The sequence below is a fragment of the Apodemus sylvaticus genome, chromosome X (assembly GCF_947179515.1).
Source record: "Apodemus sylvaticus chromosome X, mApoSyl1.1, whole genome shotgun sequence".
Taxonomy (NCBI): Eukaryota; Metazoa; Chordata; class Mammalia; order Rodentia; family Muridae; genus Apodemus; species Apodemus sylvaticus.
The window spans coordinates 12079782-12080310 of NC_067495.1; positions in this window are offsets into that span (position 1 = coordinate 12079782).

Here is a 529-nt window from a genome sequence, read left to right on the forward strand (position 1 = left end):
AGCTAGGGGAGCAGCTGCGCTGTAAAGTTTGGTGAATCCTGTTCATTAATGATGTTTTGCAGCAGGCAAACAGGCAGCTGTGACAAGTGGGGTCGTCCTTGATCTCAAGCCTGCTCCTCAGAGAAGCAGGCAGAGTCCTCTGTCTTCATTAAAGGAGGCCCATGTGACAAGTGTCACGGAAGTCGGGGGGCCTATCCAGGACATCATCTGCCAGTGTATTGAATTCTTTAAAATCATCATCATGGCAGCCCTGTTTGCACACACACACACACACACACACACATATACACACACACACACATACACACACACACACCACAGCTCAATGTCCAAGTCACCTGTGAAGACTCAATGTCTGCTGGATGTCTTGTCTTTGCTGTCAGGGGGTACACAACCAGGCCCAGAGCTTGAATCCTTCAGTAGCTCACCCTTGTACTCCTTATCCCTATCCAGGAAGGCCCCTGGGTCCAGCTCCCGACAGCTAACCACTGAGCCAGCAGACTCCATTCCAGGGGCTTTAACGCCTGCA